This window comes from Triticum aestivum, chromosome 1B (genome assembly GCF_018294505.1).
Source record: "Triticum aestivum cultivar Chinese Spring chromosome 1B, IWGSC CS RefSeq v2.1, whole genome shotgun sequence".
NCBI classification, from domain to species: domain Eukaryota; kingdom Viridiplantae; phylum Streptophyta; class Magnoliopsida; order Poales; family Poaceae; genus Triticum; species Triticum aestivum.
The window spans coordinates 63,247,984-63,269,947 of NC_057795.1; the positions used below are offsets into that span (position 1 = coordinate 63,247,984).

Below are 21,964 nucleotides of genomic sequence, written 5' to 3' on the forward strand. Positions count from 1 at the left end.
ACTTCGTGTTAGACCTTATTAGAACTCATATATTTGGTGAATTCGGACTTGGATATATATATTCAACTTATGTACAGTTGGATGGGTGCCGTAGATACGTACTCGAATACAAACCATTACACATTGTGTATGTGATGGTGCGGCATCCCATGCATTAGTACAATCCATGATCTGCCACCCGAGTCCCTAGTATGCACATCTTGCCAAGCTTGCTCCATCTCAGTCATTCCTTTTATCTTAGCAATGTTTACTTGCACATCAAATTACTTTGTGCTGCTGTTCCTATATTAATCTAATTTATATGCCAATTTACAAGGTTGTACATATCTACGTACATATGTATTTTTCCTATATAGAGAGAGAAGTATGCTACTGGAAATTGCCAACCTTGTGTGACTAGAATTGCCATCGAAAAAGTCAGGCCGGAGTGCCACGTCTTATCATTTTGGTTAAATTTACGGGAGTACCTAGAACTCATCTAGATGAGATATAATTTGGTCTCATTCACTTTGAAAACAAGAGCAGATATAATCCACGTCAGCACACACGCATTTTATAGCATCACATCCAATGGCTATAAAAGGTGAATGAGACCGAATTATATCTCATTTAGATGAGTTCTAGCAAAACTCTAAATTTACTATGCATGCATGTTCTTCTCTAATTGAGTAGCAGTAAACATGGGTTACCCTCGTATTGTTCCATGAGCAGCTGCTGATCAATGGAGTGCAAGCGCGTGAACACCCAGTCCCCCAAGCCCAAGGTTGTTTTCGTGCTTGGAGCCACGGCCACAGGAAAGTCCAAGCTCGCCATCTCCCTCGCCAAGCGCTTCGGCGGCGAGGTCATCAACTCCGACAAGATCCAGGTGTACGACGGCGTGCCCATACTCTCCAACAAGGTCACCCAGGAGGAGAGCGCCGGCGTGCCACACCACCTCCTGGGCGGCGTGCACCCCGACGCCGACTTCACCGCCGAGGACTTCCGCCGCGAGGCCCAGGCCGCCATCTCCGTCGTCCTCTCCGCGGGCCGCCTCCCCGTTGTCGCCGGCGGGTCCAACACCTACATCGAGGCGCTGATCGAAGCCGACGGCGCCGCGTTCCGCGCCGCCCACGACTGCCTCTTCCTCTGGCTGGACGCCGCGCCGGGGATGATGGAGTGGTACACCGGCCTGCGCGTCGACGACATGGTGCGGCGCGGCCTGGTGGACGAGACGCGCGCCGCCTTCGAGGAGGGCGCCGACTACACCCGCCGCGTGCGTCGCGCCATCGGCCTGCCCGAGATGCACGAGTACCTGCTGGCGGAGCGGGAGGGCACCATCGGCGAGGCCGAGATGGCGGCCATGCTCGAGCGCGCCGTGCGCGAGATCAAGGCCAACACGTTCGGCCTCGTCCTCCAGCAGGCGGCCAAGATCCGCCGCCTCAGCACGCACGAAGGCTGGGACGTCCGCCGCGTCGACGCCACCGCCGTCTTTGCGTCCATGGCCGAGGGCTTGGGCCAGAAGGAGGTCTGGGAGTCGGCCGTGTGGGAACCGTGCCAAGAGATGGTGCGCCTCTTCCTCGGTGTGGGAACCCCTAATTTCCATGCTCCAGCTGCTACCCTGCCAACTGATCTGGAGGTGGATGAGGCCATGGCTGGGCTTTCCCAGGATGTCCTTGTATCCCTGCTGCTGCAGTCGGCGACGATGATGGCAGTGTCGTGCTGACGCCGCCAGCACTGCACGAGCATGAGAATGAAGGATCCTTGAAGAACGGTGCTGCCGGCGTTGTACTCAATGGCACCGACGTCGTGGACAAGGATCCTGCCTGCGGTGCCCGCCACAGTGACGATCATGGAAGCTATGCCGGCGTTGCTCAGGCTGCTCCGGCAGCAGCTGGAGCTACGTCGGACGACACAGCCTAAGCTGTAAGCTAGGAGCATGCATGCATGCATGGCTTAATTACCGGCTTTGGAGCATTCCATGGTGCTTGGCTTGGACCACTCCACTCGTGCTTCAGACGTACTCCTTCACAGTCGGTCGTTGCATGCAAGCATGGGAGATAGTCATACAAGTCTCATGAGCTTATTAAGCTACTTTTACTGTAATAATTTAAGGTTTATCTCTTGTTTTCTGAATTATTATGAAACATCGTTGGCTATGATGATTCGATTTAAAGACATTTGTGTTGTTATTGTTACATATATTCAATTTAGCTATCTCACATCTACTTTTCTAACCACATGATTTAGACATCAAGATTAGTATTTTTTTTGTTTTTTTTAATTGATTGATACATTTCCTGTACGCGTTACTCGCGGGGCGCCCGTCGTGCCAGTAAGCCGCTGTAGATCCATTTGAATTTGTTCCTCGTGTGTGCCTCGTTGGCTGTTGTGGCTACAAGTGAACATTTTTCAATTTTCTGTTTTCTTTCTTTTTTCCTTTTTCTTCTTTTTTCATTTATTTGTTTCAAATTCGTTAACTTTTTAAATTCATGATTTGTTATTTTTTTATTTTTTTTATTTTCATTTTAAATTTTTTAATTTATGATTCTTTTCATCGTTGTTAATTGATTGTCCACCACCAAACATGGGTTTTTTTTCTCAAATTGCAACTCTACCCTCAACTTGCAACTCGGGCCCGACCACTGGCGGAGCTATGTGTATGGCTGGGGGGCTGTGGCCCCCCAAGCCTAGGATCTTCTGTGAAGATTTTTTTTTTTGTGATGGCATAGATTGGGAAAAATAGAGAGTTTGGCCTCTTCATAAACCCATATTTTGCCATTGGCCCCCCCAAATGATCATGTGCTAGCTCCGCCACTGGGCCCAACCTTCATTTGTCATAGTTGCAATCACACCCTCGACTCGCAACTAGACTTTAACTTTTTTTGTCTAAGTTGGAAGTCCATGCATCAGCAACTGTAGTATTGCGGCTCAATCGGATTGCACCATGCATGAGCGACTCAATGCAGCCTAGCAGTGCAGAAAATTAATCTTACTCAAGTATGGTCCGTGCATGCAGTGGCGGAGCTTGGCCCAAATAGTTGGGCGGGCCAGCTGAAGGAAAGAAGTAATGGGCTTGTTTTTCACAGCCCAAAAGTAGACATAGAATAGAAAAAAGTTTATGAGTTGGGCGGGCCACGGCCCACTTGGCCTTACTGTAGCTCCGCCACTGCGTGCATGGGTGACAAGGAAAAATTAGAGACAAACAAAAACAAAAAAAAGGGTTACAAACAGTTGATGAAGTCATGTTAGATGTGACATAATATGTCACATTTAGATGAGCTATAGACACACCCTTTAGCTATATGTAATTTGCCTGAACTATATTTGGGTAAGTCGATTCGTTGACCGTTGATATATGCTTTGAGTACGCCTTTTTTTTCTAGTTTGTTCTATCTTTTTTTTGGGGGGGGGGGGGGGGGGGGGGGGGGGGGTTCATTGTCTGGCCCAGTTTTGAGTCATTCGATTTCTTATTGGGACGCGGCCCGTTATTTGTGCAACCGAGCCTTCCTCGTTATCTTTATATATTTTTTTATGTGTTTTAGCTTTTTTTTCCTTTTCTTTATTAGTCAGTTTTATTTTTCTTTTATGGGCATTTTTTGGTTGGGTAAGCGTAAATTTATACATGCAAATACTTTCTCAATACTATATAATATGTGTCAGAGTTGCACTATTATATAATTGTTCTTTGCATATTATAAAAAATGCAATTACTGTGCAAAGTTGTTTGAAATTTACAAAAAAATTCTTCATTTTCTTTCTTCTTAAAAGAAAATGCCAATGTCACTTAGGGCATCTCCAACGCCGACCCGCAAACTGCCGGCATATGTCCGGATTTGCAAGTTACGGCTATAGATGCTCTTAATAGTTACAACATGTAAAGCTCTTTCCAAGATGAATAAGTTTTCTGAAGCAATGGTAGCCAGCTACACAATTACCGAAAAAGGCTTTTGCCCCGCTTTATATATAAAGCATACCGCCCAAGCCACAAACAAGCATACGAGTCCAGCCACAGCTACACAGTTCTTCTCCGGTATTCTGGACACTTGCGACAAATACGTCAGAAGCTGGTAACAGAAGCATGAATGTTCAAGCGTGTGCTTAGGCTCTCTGGATAAATTTCCAGTGAGATAAATGCCGCACTTAAAGACATCTGCTGAAGAACAGATGATTTCCGGATAACATTGTTACAAGAATCGTGATATAACTTAGTGGAGACCATTATTATTTGAAACAACAAATCAAATTATATATAGCTAAATCACGACATAACTGTTGGCATGACACTGTCAGTAAATACAAGTGGAAAGATACAAGATTTTTTCTTTTCTTTTTGAGATGGGTAGGATACAAGTGCTGGTTTGAGAAGATTTATTTTGAGGAACACACTCAGATTTGTCGCTTATGTAGATTTCGACCGGACAATCCTCACGAATTAGTTTTCCATTTCAAGAGGCGAGTCAGAGTGAAATCTTAGCCTTGGAGGAAAGGCCCCTCCTCCATTCGGGAGTAAATTGCAGAAAACCACCACTTTGAAGGCAAGGTTTGCGAAAACCACTATAATACTTTTTTTTTTGCAAAAAACACCGTGTCTTCGGTAATCTTTTTGCAGAAAGCACTGATCGGCGTATTTGCCTCTATTGAGCGCGTTTATGACAGACGGGGCCTGTTTTCTGCTTATGTGGCACAACAGTTTATAGGTTTAATGCAAAAACGCCCCTCGACTTTCTCCACACTGCTCCCAGGCCCTCCAACCAAGCCTCAACTGGCAAGCGCGCACACGAGCTCAGAGCCGCCCCTCCTCCCCGGCGTTCGAGGTGCCGCACCGCCCTCGGACGGCGGAGGGCTGTTGGGGAGCTCCAACATGGCGGTGGCCAGGGCCGAGATGGGCGGCGTCCTCTGCCTCGAACTACGTGTGGCAACGGCGATGGCGCCCGGGCCTTTGCCTCGGCCAGGTCGGGACAGGTGCGGCGGCCTTCTTCATCGACCTGGGCGTGGCCGGATCCGGCCACATCGTCCTCCACCGTCCCCGCCCGGCACCGGATTCGGCGGGAATGCCCCGGGCAACTCGGCGTGCTGAGCGCGTGGGGCTACAACGTCCGCGGCCCCGTTGACCATTCGGCAGCGCCAGCATGAAGAAGAAAAGGCCAGGGGCGACGCCAGAGCCCGTCACCGACAGGAAGGCCGCCACATGGAGTCGTCGTTACCATCGAGGGTGCTGTGACTAGGGCAGCAATGGCAGCGACCGAAGCAGCAGGGGCGGCCTGGGGAAGAAGAGGGCGGAAGGGCGACGGCCTGGGAAAGAAGAGCGCCAGTGAACGCCGAATGCGTGCAGCTGGCAGGCAGCAGGCCGGCAGTGCCCACCACGGCGTACTGCAGCAGCCCGCACGTGAGCCACGCCTCCTATGGCCCAGCGTAGCTCTGTCCACCATAGAACGAGGCGTTGGGGAGGACTCCCCCGATCCAGATCCTGCTCAGGAGGAGTAGTTCCACCGCGGAGGAGTGTTGGGGCTAATTGCGTTTTTCATTTTTGATTTAGGGGTGTCTCTGCAAAATTCTAGGGTCTAGTTTGTAATTTTAGATCAAAACCCATAAATTGCAAAAAGTTAGGCCAGCAAGCAGAAAACGGGCCCCACCCATCATAAACATGCTCAATAGAAGCAAATACGCTGATCAGTGCTTTCTGCAAAAAGATTACCGAAGACACGGTGTTTTTTGCAAAAAAAAAAGTATTGTAGTGGTTTTTACAAACCTTGCCTTCAAAGTGATGGTTTTCTACAATTTACTCTCCATTAGGAGAGGCGGATCGCCGTCTTCTTGAGCTTGTGGAAAATGATTTGATAGGGATCGGTATGGTCAACCCGTTCGTTCCACGCCCTTTGAACCACCTCGTTGAAGCCGGGCATGGATGCCCAAAAGTTTTTCAAATTTAAAAGTTCAAGGCCTCCTAGGGCCCTTGTCATCGGCAAGCAAAAGCGGTCAATGATCACAAAGGGATGATGAAAGTGCATGGAAAATATGTGTGTTGAAGGTTGTATCCCACTCGGCGTTGCAAAAAAAAGAGTCGAGCTTGCATAACGTTGGGTTTTCCCTCTCGTTGCTCCAAGTGAACCTCCGAGTTTGGAGATGAATTTCTTTGAGCTCGCAACTATGGAGTGTTGCCTCCAAGCCGCTCTTCTGGTAATCCTTCGCCTCGACTTTGCCCAAGAGGAGAGGCCTCTCTCTCCCGAGGAGCCTGAACTTCAGGCTAGGCTTAAGAGAGTGGTCATTGCTTGGCCGTGATCGAGAGATCCCGCAAGAAACAATGTGCTCGAATATCCAACCTCAAAGAAGGCGATGCCAATACTAAATTCTTCCACCGCTAGGTTAATGCTAGGAGGAGAAAAAATCATATCCGTCGAATCAAGAACAAGCATGGTTGGGTTACCGAGCATGAAGCCAAAGAGAAATTAATCCAAGACCACTTCTCCCATGTCATGAAGAAAGGAGCTAAAAGTTCTAAAGATTTCAACTGGGAGGAGCTCAATATGGAACACTTTGACTTGCATGGCCTTGACTCTCCAATGACCGAGATGGAGGTTCTTGAAGCAATCGACGACATGCCAAATGACAAGGCCCCGGGACTGGATGGCTTCACGGGCCTATTCTTCAAGAAGTCTTGGGAAATTCGTAACTTGTTGTCCCCAAGTCCAAAACTACAGAGTATGCCATCAAAAACTCATGATCCCTACGGCTGGCTAGAAAAGTAAACAGCATGCTGCTATAGTCGTCAATATGCGAGGCAAGCGTCTTGCTGGCCTCGGGCACTGTCACGGCTCCCGGACGGATGTATGCGGCGCCGGTAATACCAGGGAGGATGGCTAGCTCCGGAACATCATCGAGGAAACAAGACAAGCTAGTTCTGGAACAGGAACCTGAGGTCAGCCTCTGTAAGCTTTGACATGGCCTCTGGCGAGTCACCCACGGTGCTGCAAAAAAGGACGGGAACAAAGTATATGTCAGCCAACATCATCCCATCCACCCGGCCGACCCAGGATGGCTGAGGAGGAAACGAGATTTACCCATCGAACACAAGCTGCTTCTTCTCTTGCAGTTGCAGGATGCGCTCTTCAACTGTGTCCTTGATCACAAACCTCGTGCTTCTGTGTCAGTCAAATCATATCGCAAGTCAGATAAAGGAGGCGGAGTGTCCATTTTAATTAGCATATATAGCAAATTACCTAATTAGCTTGAATTGTCCGATTCGGTGGATTCGATCCTGCGCTTGACTCTCCACTGCTGGATTCCACCAAGGATCCATCAAGAAAACCTATCCACCAGGGAATATATATAAGCAGGCAGCATCAACTGGATCGTTTACATGGGTTATTGCTGTCTAACTAGACATAAAGGAGGAGGATATGCACTGACTTACTTGAGATGCTACAGTAAGATTAAGAGCCACTCCAGCTTTCAGGCTCATCAGGAAAATCCTGCAATCTGGGTCATTTATGAAGGTATCTATAGCTCTCCCCTTTTCCGCCATGTTCATTTTCCCATTAAGTTGCACACACTTGATGCCAGACTGTTAAAACATGTTACAAATTATTTCACTTGTCCATAAACAATGCAATGCAATGCAATGTTAAATATCAGTAAAAGTTTCTCAATACTTTACCCTCTGCAGGGAGAATTCAATCAAATCCAAGAACGATGTGAACTGGCTGAAAACAATCCCTTTTGCAGAACCATCATGCTCAATCATGTTCCTTATCTCTTCTCTCTGCATTAAAAAGGAATCAATATCAATATTGCGTTGCACATAATATGGTCCACTCTCGACGTAATAGTAAGATTTGCTCTTATTGTGCTTAGTGGCGACTTAACAGAACCATAATTACACTAGACTTAACAGAACCATTTCATCATCATCCAGATACCCCTCTATACCAAAAGACTTGTAATTGGATCAAGGTTAGTTTCATGCCAGGGGTGTTCCAGTGATGTCATGAAATATATTAAGCCAATGAGAGAACAGAGCTGGAATTAGCTAGTTGCAGGATACTTGTTCACTATTGACTCCCATACCTTCGAATGGTGTGTCTTATCTTCATAGAGATAGAGATGAATTAGTTTAGCCCATACAAAATATCCACCTAATAATCAAATACTCGCTCCGTCCCAAAATAAGTGTCTCAAGATAAACAGCTGGTTACCACCAGCTCTTGCCAAGATACTGAAGGCAAAACAGTTTCTAGAACTTTCAATGTTAACACTATGCATAAGAGGTAAGAGTTTGTTGACAGAATTCACTCCCCTACACACCAAGCATGTCAACATTCAGATTAGCTCCAAACAACAAAGTATGCTGACCAAGTTATCCAACTTACCAATGCATCAATTTTTGTACTTGTCTTGAAATCTGCTAGGCTTTGTAGTCTGCCCAGTATTCCTGAGCGTTTGCCACCCTTCAAATTTGCAGGGACCTTTCGTCTCGAATTTTCCGTTGTTAAGTCAACAGTAAGAGGCTTTGAACAAGATGGACATGAAACATTCCCCAAAGTTGCAGAGCACTCCATCAAACAACTCTTGCAGAATACATGATCGCAAGACGTAACCTTGAAAGGAAAGTTCATACGCGAAAGTCAGCTTATAACCAGTGGAAAACAACGCATGAGCTTAAATAACTTTATAGGGGCAATCAACTAACCACCACATCTTCTGCCAATTCATGACATATTCCACACTGGCTTTCCATGGCACCATTTTGTTGATTTTTGCATCCTTCCCGAGATTCTGCTGTCTTGGAAAATGCAACAAGGTATGGATGATCAACAGCCTACAATTTTGATGGAACAGTCAAAATGTTACTTCAACATAGAGAAATAATTAAGAGTGCAATTCTATAGGGAAAAACAGCATAGTAACATAGACTATAGGCGATTACACTTGCTTGTTGCACCCATAAGGAATTCTAAGGATATCCAAGGAATTATGTGCACCTGTCTCAACCTTGTGAGGAGGTCAAAGATATGGGCATAGTTGTTCAGCAACGTTCCAGCAACAACATACCTGGAGAAAACAGCGGTAAGGGATTTGTCTGAAAAACCTTAAATCTTTCAAAATAGGAAATATAAAGGAGCATTTGACTACATAAGCTACTTTACAATGGCATCCAATGACTACAAAAAAAAAACACCTGCTACATCGAGTATTGGATGCAACCATGAAACTATGAGCAGAATCTCTTTGCAATGCACCTTGCATCTGTTGTAAGTATAGCTCCAGAGGAATTGATGTTTAATTAAATCCAGGGCCAAAAGAAATGGATAAGCACTAACCAATAACGATGGCCCTTTGTTATGATGTATTGCAAATCAAAGTTGTTTGAAGCTAGTAAAGAAGATTCTTGTTCAGATAAAGATGGATTTTTCAACTTTTGCAGAAGCAGCATAATTATCACAGGATGTCTACTGAACAATCCATATGGTATCACTACATAAGTAGGAAGGAAAGGAAGACTCACGAATCAAACTGCGTGCAGCTTCGAGTATATAATGCTTCATAAAACCCCATTTCATTTCTATCAAAAGAGTCCTGCCTCAATGTCACCTAACATGTTAAAGTTAAACTTCTTGCATGAATTACATTCATATTGTATATAACATGTTGTGCACAACTTACAGTCTTCGGTGGAAGAGCAAGATCTGCAGCTCGGCCAATTTTTGTCCGCCTTAATACTATGCCCTTCAAGACTTTCTCCTTGAGAAGAGTCATAGCTCTTCCGCCCTCAAAACTCGCGGATCCATCCAGTATTGGTGTCACTATGTGCTGTTCAAGAATGGCTTTGTGTTAGCAAAGATGATGTCACAAATAAAAAATATGTCAGAATAAGGGACATATAAAACCCTGTAACTGACCTTATTCCACCAGCAAAAGTGCCTGACAGCTGAGTGACCACAGTCACATTTTGTCTTCGTACTGCAGGAGATTAGGGTCAATAACTAAAACGAAGAAATAACAATGGGAACAGCAGCAACTCATAATCTGGTGTGATACAACTATAACGTTGCAACAGTAACCTTGTTTACAATCATACTAGAGTAAATTTTAGAAACTACAGCTCTTTATAGCATGTAACATTTTACAGAACTACATTTTTAATCTTGCAACAGTTATAGCCCATCCGTAGGCCACACAATTGGTACAAATAAATCAAATGGTATTTTGTGATCCCATGTATGGTTGACTGGTGGGCCCTATGGATCAGAAAGCCAGACAACTAGAGCCTGGACTGCTGTGTGGTTGACCAATGGGCCCTATACATAATAACTGTTCCGAACGATAATGTCCAACAAATTAGTTAATCAAATTAGTTGGTCAATCATCATATATTACAAGTAGAGGCAGATCTTACTTATCTAGTATCTGACAGTCACAATCCTTGCAGAAGTAGTTCGAGTAGGGAAAGATTTGCAAGAAGCGAATCTGAGAAAACAACAGTAAGAATAGAGGAGGTAAAATAAAATGGTTTTTTTATCATTTATGCCACTAGTTGTGTCCCACTACTCAGTTTTGCCACTAGGAATTTCAACTGCTCAAAAATGGCATCGCTTCGTTAGGCGCATGCTGAAAAATGCCACTGGACATCATTACTGTCAGCTCAAATCTCGTTTGCCATGTTATAATGACATAAATACCTATGGACCAACATGCCAGCCCTCCCTCTATCTCACTACAATAAAGTGTGGGTCCCACTTGATCCCAACAGCATTCTTATTTTCCTGTAGAGTATTCGCTTGCTTACTACTAACAAGTGGGTCCCGCACTTATCATTGTGAGATAGAGAGAACTAACATGTGGGCCTAGGGGTATTGTTGTCATATAATAGGTTAAGGAATTTGACTGACAATAACGATGTCTAATGGCATTTTTGAGCAAACATCTAAAGGAACGATGACATTTTTTAGATATGTAATGGCATTTTTGAGCAAGCATCTCAAGGAATGATGGCATTTTTTAGCAGTTATAACTTTTAATGGCAAAACTGAGTAGTGGGACACAACTAATGGCATAAATGATAAAAACCCAAATAAAATTGGTCAGGATCTTCAAACATTAGTTGCAAACCAGCGAGTAAAGTTCTCCAACACGATTCTGCAATGGCGTCCCACTCAGAGCCCACTTGTATTCCGATTCCAATGCAAAAACTGCTCTTGCAGTGTTGCATCATTTATCTCTTATGAAGTGAGCCTGCAGAAAAATACATGGAGCGACTGAATCATCTTTAGAAAGAAACAAGTCAATCATTGTTGAATTGAACGTCAGGAAAATATTAAAAGATTGAAGATATCATCTAAAAAGACAAAGAAATCACTGCGTAGTGAGGACACAGCTGTCTCCCAAGTACACAAATTGGTCTCAATCCTTGAGATTTCATAAAACAGTGTAATGATGAACAGAAAACACTAAGGTGGATAGCAAGACACTTAGAAACTGTCCACTAGATAAAACCTAATATGTATCTCTATTATATACTGAAACATGCATACAGAAAATAATATATTTCGAAATGGGACAAGTACTTCTGGACAAGCTTCGTTTAGACATGATGAAACTAGGCTGCTGGCCAACATCATCATGTTGGAAAACACCAACAGAACAGGAGCATTCAGTAACACCAGAATGAGCTTACCAGGGAAAAAAAGACCTTTGTATCAAATACAGAGCTATAAACTTTGTGGATTTTGCATAACTGCTCATTAAGCTTTCGCGCTTCATGATATCAACATGGTGTGCCGACTAGTAATGAATAGATTTAGATTAGCAGAAGAACACTTGTGTGCAACTTAATGCACTACGATGCAATACAGCAAGGAAACCTATCATATGTTATCTTGTTTTTTTACAAATATATAATAGAAACCAAATAGTAGAGTTCTGATGCTTGCAAGTGTCATCACCAAAACATCACAACTAAGAACAACCTGTACAGGAACAGATTATTGGTCAAGATACTAGAACAAGAGCTCTTATCATAACAATGATGAAACTATTAGAACTTCTAGTGTGTATCACCTAGGAGAGTGGAATGTGGAAAAATGCTGTAGAGATAGTATGTCATATCATGTTATGCATTGAACCCGGATACAGTAACAAGTGCACATGGAGGCTACAATTTTAAAAAACAAAAACAGATCAGATAGTATAAAGTCAACTTAATGTTCTTCATCCAAACATACAGAGTGTACCTAGCTCACAAATCTAATACTCTTAGTCCAGTTGAAGAGTGAACCAAAAACACAGTGATCTTTCTTGCTTAGGATATGAATTTGCCATGCTTGATCACTACAATCAGAAATCATGCTTAGTCGAAGAAAACAGGGACCACAACTAAGTGTTCCATTTCAAAAATCGATTACTTCCTGAGAATTCATATCTATATATGCTGTTAATTATATTGCTGAATCATAAAAAATGCGGCAAGAAAGGGCATATGATCACCTCATCTAAGATAATCCGCTCCCACCGCACTGAGTGTAGAGGTGACTTGCCCCTGGATTTGCTACCCAATTCCTCAAAATTCTCCTCCTCCTCCTCCTCCTCCTCAATACCACTTTTCCCCTTCACTTTGGTGTCAGCCCACTTGTTGCTCTTCTGCTTCGCCTGCTTCTCCGTACGAAGAGCATCGGGCCCACAGTAATATCTCAAGTGAATCTTGAGCTTCTCGGGGTAAAACTGTTTGCTGCAGTACTCACACCGAATCTTGGGTGGCATTATGTGCTTCCGGTAGTCCGCCTCAATGGTGGAGTAGGTTGTGACCACGAAGTCGAAGGTGTCGAAATCATACTTGTGAGAGCCCCGCCGAGCGCCATGGTAGAGCAGCACGCGCGCGCTGCCTTTGGCCGTGGTGCCGCTCGATCTCCTGCGCCCACTGGATGACGGCCACCACGGGGGGACGGAGCTGGCGCGCGGTGAGGACGAGCGCGATACCCTGGATGGTCTTCCCCATCCCCATCTCGTCCGCGAGGATGCCGCCGCGCGAAACCGAGGCCTCCAGCGCCAGCGCCCACGCGAGCCACTCCTTCTGGAAGCGCAGCAGCTGGTGCAGCACCTCCGGGGCCGGCTCCGCGGTCGGGGCGTCCGTCTCCTCCACTGCCCCGGCGCGCTCGTCGAGCCACTTGGTATTAGCCTCCTCCCACTCTTCCCACGGCAGCGGCGGCCCGTCCTCGTCGCGCTTCCCCTTCTTCTTCTTCTTCCGCCTCCACTTGGACTTGCGCGGCCGCGGCGGCACCACCGCGGGCGCGGGGGCATCTTCATCGGAGGCAAACTCCTCCTCGTCGTCCGCCACCTCGTCCTCCATATCTGCGACCAAGTCGGAGTCGGAGGGGACGCTCTCGTCGTCGTCGTCGTCGTCGCGCCGGCGGCGACGACTGCTGCCGGAGCCTGCGATGGGAGGCGAGGAGTCAGGTCTTGAGGGGCGTGATCCGAGGGGTTCAGCGTATGGAGGAGCTTACCAGATGCATTCTCGTTCCGGCGAGGCATCGCGCGGGGCGGCGGCGGTGCGGGAACAGATGGAGTGCGAGAGGTGGGGTGGGGTGATAAAGTCGGGCCGAGTCCAAAACCTCACCGATCTACATATATATCATCTGCGGCAAGAACATAGCAACACCAAAATCCTACCAGCAACTGCTGCAATGCACCCTCCTCACGACAGCCAACCATCGACGATGTCAGACTATGATTCAGTTGTTGTACTACTCCTCTTTGTTCTGTTTCATGCTCGTTGATGGTCACCGAAAGTTGGACTGGTTCTAGACCTACCTTCCTACTCACCAGCCTGTTGGCTGATGCTAGGAGCTCTTTTGTTGAATAAAGGCTCTCAGTTGATCGCAAAAAAAAAAAGAGCGAGCAAAAGAAACGAAAAAGGACAAAAGACAGAAAAAGAAAAAGATTCGAAGCGTGCGGAGCGGCCCACTTGAGCCGTAGACGTGGGAAGGAAAAAAAAAGACTGCAGGCGTTGGGTCGGGCTCTCGTGCTGGGAACCTTGCACGCAGTATTGTGCAGGGCCAAAAAATGCGTGACACATGTACTGATAGGCCCCACTTCTCAAAAAACTGTTTTTCTTTTTAATTACTGAAATATCCTTATCTCCTCTCCTCACGGAGGGGTCCGACTCCGGCATGCCTTCGATGCGAACGTCTCCGACCCTTCGATGTCTCCTGACACCACCGGCGCCGTCTAGGTAGGGATTCGCGTCGCTGGCCAGTCCATGGGTAGCACTTATGCGCCGCCACAGCCACCGCTAGTGTCGTCTTCCTCAAGACGGGCTCTTCCCCTCTGACATCCTCTCCATGTCCCTGGACCCCTCGACCGGCGCGCTCGCTGGCTTCGACGCAGGCGGCGTCCTTGCCGCGGATATCGCCCAAACCACCACGGACACGCTCACTAGATGATCTAGAAGCAAACGCTGCTGGAGTGCGACATGGCGGCCGAGCGACATGTCAGGCACATAGTCCAGGACTTCGGGCGGCCAGTCTGTCATCACCATCTCAGACGCGAGCGACATGGTGGCCACACTAAGGCATAGGCGCGCACAATCTTTGGAAAAGCGAACCCTTCCATGCTGACCAGGCGATGGTTGCCGCATGCCTGCGGCCTGCGGAAACAATGCTCATCCGAGCAGATGGGACGAGCCGGGGTTGGATTAATTTTTTTTAGGGATTGCCGGGGCTGGATTTGATACTCTAGCAAGGTATGTATTCTTCAGACGTTGCTCACTTTTTTTTCTAATACACCACATATATTGATTTTATATGATTATATGTATGTTTGCGTTGACATATATCAAGTAAATGTAAGTGGTGTCCCAAGCAGTGATTGACTTTCAGTACAAAACTATATGAACGCAAGCTAAATCCTGCTATTTAGTTAGACATGGTTGGTCATGTTCTTCTTAAACATACATATGACAATGTTTCATACCAGGGTACTTTATGTCGTATTTTGGAGTAGTTCGTTTACCAACTTCATCTACACGGGGCGCACATGGAGTTGTTCAATACTACAACCTATAGCTAGAACTGCCCGCTCGAGAGTGATATCCGGATACAAAAACTCCTCTGTACTTTGTGAGACACAAAAAATTTCTGGCCTTCGTCGTTGTCTCGTAGTTGGATCAGGCGGATCTTGACTCGTCTCAGACTTGGTGTCAATGTTGCCACGTCCTCGCGTCAGTACTTCGATAGGGGCATCGTTTTCGTGACTTGACCTTTTGATGGGAGCACCTAGTTTGCGTTGATGCGGCTAGTTTGAAGTTGTCAGTGGCATAATGAGTGCGTGCCCGTAGGGTCGGCCGACGGTGGTGGGTAGCTGGAGGACTCTTGACACAGTCGTCCTCTCGGAACCAGAGCGGCACATGTCCACTCTTTGGATACGTCCTCTCTCTTTGGTGTTGATGAGGTCGTCAAACGTGTTTGTGGCAGACACGACCAATGCGGTGGAAAGATGCACTTGATGGACTTGCGGTGGCGTCCTCGGGTCATGAGTGCGAATAATGATGTACGTTGACGCCGCTTTCATCGGTGTTGTGCTTTTATGTTTGTGTTATGTTTTGTTGGCCTATTGACGTTTTATGTTTTGAGATACTTTAGAGCTAGCTAAACGGAGGAATTTTAGCCATCTTGTTCTTCTTCGGCAATGAATCATGGGCTTTATGATTATTTGCTACTTTCATATAAAATAGATGCTTGTTAAAAAACTATGAGTTTGAGCCACTTTTACAGTAAATAATGGGCCACGCTACGCGTCCGCCGGCCGATAATATAAAAAGATCCGCCGCATCCGTGACCATTGGATGGAGCTGTGGATGGCGTCCGATCTACCTATGTGGCAAGTCATCTTTGCTACAAATGTGTTGTTGCAGTATTTTCTGCAGCCGAGGTCTTGTTACAATTTTTTTGCAACAGAGATCTTGTTGCAGGATTTTTACGCAACAAAGATCTTGTTGCCAAATCATGTTTATCAATTTTTCTACAACAGAGGTCTCGCTGTAGAATTTTTTCACAACAAAGATCTTGTTGCAGAATCATTAATGAGTTTTTCTGCAACAAATGTCTCATTGTAGAATTTTTTTTCGAAACAAAGGTATTGTTACAGAATCATTTTTATGACTTTTTTTATGCTGCAATAGGTCCCTTTTGCAAAAAAGAGCCTTGTTGTAGTTGCTACAGCCTCTTTGTTGCAAAAACAAATATCTTCCATCTTCTCCTTCCGCCTTGGTTAGAGCTTGGGTTGTGGATAATCTAGGAAGCAGATTGACACAGTCGTTCACCATTGCTGAAAGCTTGGCCCATGGATGATTTGGAAAACAGATCAACACCATCGTTGGTGGGAGCGCTTTGGATGATTTGGGAAGCAGATTGACACCCCCGTTCGCCATGGCTGGAGCTTGGGCCGCGGATGATTTTAGAAGCAGATTGAAAGGAGGAAGTGTTAGAGCATCATGGGGAGATGAGATTGAGGGGATCGAAGGCGGGAAAACGAGGGAGTAGGTGCTAGATTCGTTGAGGTGATCGAACGATTCATTTTTGTTTTTGCAACATCGTTGCCTTGCATATGTGGTCATCGTTGCATGCTATCCCCAGAAGCAAGCGGTAAGTGGTCCCAAGGTGCATGCACAACCATGATCCAACGGACCAGTGGCTCGCAATCTGAAGGCCGCGCGAGCGGCGGATGCGGCGAGAAGATCAGTCGGTTGATTGGAGGCTTTTTCCATAAATAAATCATAATATTTCATCTATGTTTGTAAGTTGAAACTTCAAAAGGTTCGACTTGATTTTTTTTTTTAAAGAGTATTCCTCCGAGCAAAGAAGAGACAGCCAGACACGGCACGACCGATCCCAACAAGGCCACACAACCCACAACCACTCTCGCCCTAGCACCTTCGCCGGCGGCGGCCTATCTCTCTCGTCCCCTGCTCTGGCCCTTCGCCGGCGGCCGGCGGCCTATCTCCTCCTCCGCCGACCGGATACAAGCCGCACCGTGAGTCGCTCATCCTTCGCCTTGCCATTATTATTTTTTCCAGATCTGAGCTTATTTCCTCCTCCACGCCATATAGCAGCAGACCTTCCCTGCAGGTCTGATTTGGCAATGAATGTCCTGCTTCTTCTTTGTGCTTGATTTTCGTCCATACGGTTAGTATAGAAGTATTATCTATCAGTCTATGGTGCTGGGTGGATTTACGAGAAACAGAAATTTCGAGCCGAGAAATCATATGCTACCTACTCCCTCCGTCCCATAATATAAATACGTTTTTGACACTAGTGTAGTGTTAAAAACGTTCTTATATATATTTTGGGACAGAGGGAATAGATTGAATGGAAACGGTGAACCAGAAATTTCGAGCTTGAAAAACATACATCACATATCTTTATGAGCACCTTATCCAAATAATTTACTAGATAATCTGAGATGAAATTTTATTTTCTTAAAAATCAGAATTGCTCTGTTTCCCCGATGAGTTTAGGTTAATGTAACTCAGAAGCAATTCATTCTTTTGCAAAAGCTAGATATACATGAAATCTAAGGAATATGAGTGATTTATAAAGTGATAGGGGGTAATAATAAATTGATTTATTACTAGTAACAATAGATTCGTGTAGCCAAACTCTTTTGTCTTTTTTTAAGTCTTTGTTTCTGTATTATTTTCTCATAAGTGTCAACTTTTTCTTTCATTGACAGTAAGCTAGCACACAGACATGGACCTTCACAAGGAAGTCAGTGCTGCTAAATTAACTGATGATCTAGTGGTTGATATCCTCTCCCGGCTGACGTACAAGTCTTTTTGCCGCTGCAAGTGTGCCTATAAGGCCTGGTCTGCCTTTTCCTCTGATCCAGACTACCGCTAGAAGCTCCCCAAAAAAGTAACCACTGGACTTCTGTACCAAGGTCACAATAAGTCTGCTATCCCGCTTGTAAGCCTGTGCCCAGATGATGGGGAAATAGACGGAATTCTTGCTGATGTGCCACACTATGAGCATTTAGAATTCCTCGACTGCTGCAATGGTTTAGTCCTTTGTAAGTATAGGAGCAGCTATACTTCTACAAACATTTGCCGCTTCGTTGTGTGCAACCCAGCAACACGAGAGTGGAGGATACTTCCTGATACACACCCTGGGACAGATGACCCTCGATATGTAACTATTTTGGCGTTTGATCCATCACGGTCACCGCAGTTCTATATCTTCAATTTTCGTCTGAAACATGTCCATGGTTTGATACTTGGTACCAGCAAACTTGAGATATTCCGGTCTGAAAGTTCGACATGGCTTGAGGATGATACCTTGGACCGAGATATAAATATTTCTGGGCGAACACACTTATTTGTTAATGGAATGTTGTATGTGTCTGTTGGGTATGAAGTTTTGGTGTTCGAAGGCCTGGAGGCAATGAGTGATGGCATACCGCCCTATCATCATACCATAAGTTTGCCGCCAGAAGCTTCATACCTAAGCACTTTTACCAATGGTTGCTTTGGCAAATCTTCAGGGATCTTACACTATGCATTGCCACATGAGAATGGTCGCTCGATTGTTGTTTGGACATTGGATGATTTTGGTCATCATTCATGGACTTGGACTAAGATGTGTCATCTTAGCATGACCGATGCATTTGGAAAGGATGAGTTTGTTCACTACGACGATGGTGGCGATGGTGGTGATGATAAATGGTTTTGGAACTGCGATTATCGGATTGTCGACCTCGACTTGGAGAGAGGGCTTGTTTTCCTCCATGACCAGAAGGCAAATAAGCTTCTTTCATACAATATCAGGACGGGGAAACTCAACGAGATACAAGACGCCTTTGGGTGGGATCGATACTATGTCTACGTACCATGCTACTCAGAGCGTCCAGCCCAAGAAACTTCAGTTCAGTGAATGCCAACTTCTGTTCAATGTGCATCTGTGGTTGTTCTGCTGCGATATGCTGAACCACCTTGTATATCACGCTAGCCGGAGTCATCCGTGTGACCAGTCCAGGAACCCTGCCATTTTTACTTTGTCGATGCAGAGTTACGTTCCTGTACTAACCTAAAACTCTTCACCATGTTCCTAGTTAAATACCTTGTTTAAGTTTGCTATATATCTTTTATGTAAGATTTGATGAGCTGTTCGTTTGGCTCTGTTTGTGGTTGCGGTGGTTTTAAACCAGTACTTTCTTAGTTCCGTTTGAGAATAGATATACCCGATTTTTCTTGTATGTATTGAATTGGCATTACAATCCTACATTACACCTGGACCTATACAAACTTGGAGAAGAATACTTCCAGGTGACCAAAACCAGCAAATATATTGCTTTAGAGAAGTGTAGTGAGACATGATATTAATCCTATGGACCTTGAGAACTATGGCATCTGCATTGCAAAACGATTTGGGGTATCTTCCCCATGTTGCGCAACTGCTACCAGGGATATCTCCCTATCATGAGAGGGGATCCCATGGGCAGTAAAATCTCCCCTAGGCCTTGTTTGGTTGTAGTGAAACTAATCTCCTAGTGGAACTAACCCACCTAGGGATTAGGTTGACCCCTTCTTGTCACCCAAACCTTGCAATACCAATTAAGATCTTGTTTGGTTCTCCTAAACCCGGACGCAACAATGGAGATGAGCAGCCGCAGCGACTCAAGGGGAAGAGAGGGAGCAGCCTCGAGGCGTGCCTCACGTGGATCGGTTCCACGGATCATAGGCTACTATTTTGCGTCCCGTGGATTGAAGGAGATCGACATGGTTTGGGCTGGGAAGTTCCCCGCCATGGCCCAAACAAAACACGTCAACTGGGATCCACAGGGAACAGTTCCCCATCAGAATGAACCACGTGGATCATGCTTCCATCCCGGACAATCCATGTGGGTTGTATTCTAACCAAACAAGGCCCTAGGGGTTTGCTACCCTGGGTTTTCCTTCCCCAGCAATCAAATGAGCCCTAAGGGGCAACAAATATTTTTCTTCTTTAGTTGGCAGAGTTTCTTAATCGGTACTCTTGCATATGTATATACATATATACTTTCAGGGTTTACTTGCAAAGAGATAATTTTGCATGACTTTCAGGGCAGTACTTAGTAATTTTTTCTCAGTTTTCTCTCCGCAACTTCTGCCGCTGGCACCACTCCTTGGTGTCGCCGTTCTCCTTTTATGTAAAATCTAGAGATTTACTTGCTGAAATTTGAACGTGCGTACAGTTGGTACCAATAATATGAAGAAAAGTTCATTGCTCCTCCGCAAAAAAAAAGAAGTTCATTGCTCCTCTGCAAAAAAAAGAAGTTCATTGCTCCTTCCAGAACATATGATAAAGAAAGATGAACTGTTTACTGTTTAGTACTCCCTCTGATCTAAACGCTCTTATATTTCCTTACAGAGGGAGTAATACAACATAACAACATATAGAATAAAATCTTTGAAGTACAAGGTAAAAAAAAAAGAAGCAAACTGTTGAATCACACAATACTGGTTCAATTATCTCCTTTTTTTTTCACTCCAAAGTCGGCTCATCACCAATTGATACCTCAGAGCAACGAAGCAAGAGAAACCTTTCGTAGATGGATCACTTTGTTATCTTTGAGGTGAGATTGTTGTGTGAGAAATACATTGGAGGCTCATGTGTATATTCAAGGTTCTACTTGCGCGTTCTGGAGAAATGTCCAAGGAGATAAATGTCACGATTAAAACCACCTGCTGGAAAATAGATGATCCCAAAATGACAATGACACAGAAATTGTGCATAAGTTAGGAGTACATTATTGTTTAAAACAATAAATCAAATTTCATTTACTAAAGAGCTGCAGATTGTTGGCATGACAATGTAACTACAAGTACTTGTTCAAACAAGAATTCTTTTGTGGAACTGATTCCAACAAGACAATTTTCCATTCAAAGCAGCGAGAAAAATTAAAGTGTCGAAAGTATTTTTCTGGTCATTACATCTTGCAATGCAGAAGAAAAAACATTCTGTGGGATTTCCTTTTCTGATGGTGAGCTCTATTTGCACTGAGTTCTTCTCCATCGGAGTGTGGGAACAGTTTTGGAAAAAGGAATTCACCATCAGCACAAGAATTTAAGATCAAAATATAGTGATTGCTAGCTATCTCATCACATACGACAATTCAAATTACTATTACGCCTCTGAAATTGTAGCAAACAAAGCATTTGTACAATTAATTGCTATGTTAAAAACGTTAGCAACAACAGAAACCTATCTACTATCCCGTTTCTCTGTATGCAAACATGGTAGAACTACTCCTGTTTCAATGAAGCATACAGCTTAACACTACCCACACCAACATCAAATAACAACACATAAAGAAATATTTCTTGGATAATCATGGACAAAGTTAAATGATGTGCAGAAGTAGACATCAAAATCTTCTATAAATTTGGCAAAATCCGAACTTGCGCAAGCTGCATACAAAGACTAATTTGGCTGAATGCTTACTGAACAAAGTTTTCGATGTAAACGAAGTTCTGGTAAGTGGTAACATACAAAATGAAGCCTTCTCCACTTAACAAAGGGACAACCACCTGCAGCTACTTCAGGAGTTCCATATTTCCAGTTCTAGTGAATTCAATGGTGCCTTCTAATCCACCTCAATTCCTTAAGAACTAAATTCACATCTAAGCGGCATTGTTCATCCAAGATTGAGCAAGAGCATGGGAAGGGGACGACCACCTTCTACTATTTTCGGATTGCACGAGGTAAAAAGTTCAGATCTGAAGAGGAGACACTCGAGGTAGTCCTCATGTGTGTACTGAAGCGGAGAGACGTAAGCACACTGCAATGATGTGAGGCTGGCAGTGGTCTCTCGTCCCACTAAGAGTGTGATTTGATCAGCAATGAAACGTTGAGCAGCAGAGGACAAACGAATGAGCAGAGCAGGTAAAGGTCACAGCTTGATAACTAAAACCCTTTACTCTGGCAGGGCAGTAGCAACAGAGGAGAACTGAGGACACCAGAAC

General features: G+C 45.0%; 3 pseudogenes across 1 annotated transcript; 2 read left to right on the forward strand and 1 right to left on the reverse strand.

Moving 5' to 3' along the window:
• The first annotated feature begins 721 nt into the window (after positions 1-721).
• Positions 722-1,899, forward strand: LOC123086777 (adenylate isopentenyltransferase 5, chloroplastic-like; annotated as a pseudogene).
• Positions 1,900-6,317: 4,418 nt separating this feature from the next.
• LOC123107140 (DNA repair protein RAD16-like) lies at positions 6,318-13,917 on the reverse strand (annotated as a pseudogene).
• A 3,785-nt stretch (positions 13,918-17,702) lies between these two features.
• LOC123107151 (uncharacterized) lies at positions 17,703-19,215 on the forward strand (annotated as a pseudogene). The gene has a single exon (XR_006451599.1). The product of XR_006451599.1 is annotated as an uncharacterized protein (transcript).
• The last annotated feature ends 2,749 nt before the right edge of the window (positions 19,216-21,964 follow it).